This window comes from Orycteropus afer, unplaced genomic scaffold (genome assembly GCF_000298275.1).
Source record: "Orycteropus afer afer isolate SDZICR_OR568_19922 unplaced genomic scaffold, OryAfe1.0 scaffold00020, whole genome shotgun sequence".
Taxonomy (NCBI): domain Eukaryota; kingdom Metazoa; phylum Chordata; class Mammalia; order Tubulidentata; family Orycteropodidae; genus Orycteropus; species Orycteropus afer.
The window spans coordinates 15,142,575-15,143,343 of NW_006921607.1; positions in this window are offsets into that span (position 1 = coordinate 15,142,575).

Consider the following 769-nt stretch of genomic DNA (forward strand, 5'->3'; position numbering starts at 1 on the left):
CCAATCCCCCATCTAGCCCCAAGTTCTGTCCTTCCTGCCTATGTCCCCTAGAGCCCCTCCTAGGACGTCTTTGTGGGGCTCTCCCTCTCCACAGCCATCCACTCTGGTCAATGGAGGCTGTGTTCTTTTAACTCCCCCTGCGTGTGTCCCCGTGGCAGGGACCATAGCGTTCCACCCCTAGAACTCACAGGCCCCCAGACTCAGGTCCATGGTCAAGGCGGTCGTCCTCTGGATGCAGGGGAGTGACATCTATGACAATATTTGAAATTCTTAAGACTGGGAGTTTTTTTGTGTGTGTCTCATCACATTCATTAGGCCCTGCCCCATCTTTTGAAAACCTTCCAGCAACGCCCCACTGCTCAGAGAACAAACTCCAAAGACTTCAGAGTGGCTTCCAAGGCCCTGTATGGTTTGGCTGCTGAAGTGCTTTTTAAAAAACTTTTTATTTTGAAATAATTTTAGATTTACAGAAGAGTTGCAAAGACAATACAGAGGATTCCAGTTTCCCCTTTGCCCAGCTTCCCCTAATGCTAACACTTCAAAACCGTGGTCTGTTTATCAAAACTAAGAAATTAACCTGCATACAGTCTCGACAGCATATAACAACAACAACAACAACAACAGTGATGCATTGCTCTTACAGTAAATAAAAAACGTCATGGATTTTAAAAACCCACCAGCCACTCCTCAGAAGGCAGTTTGGCCATCTACTTCTGTAGAGATACCGCCTCAGAAACCCAAGGAGGGGTCACTATGCTTTGGATACAAC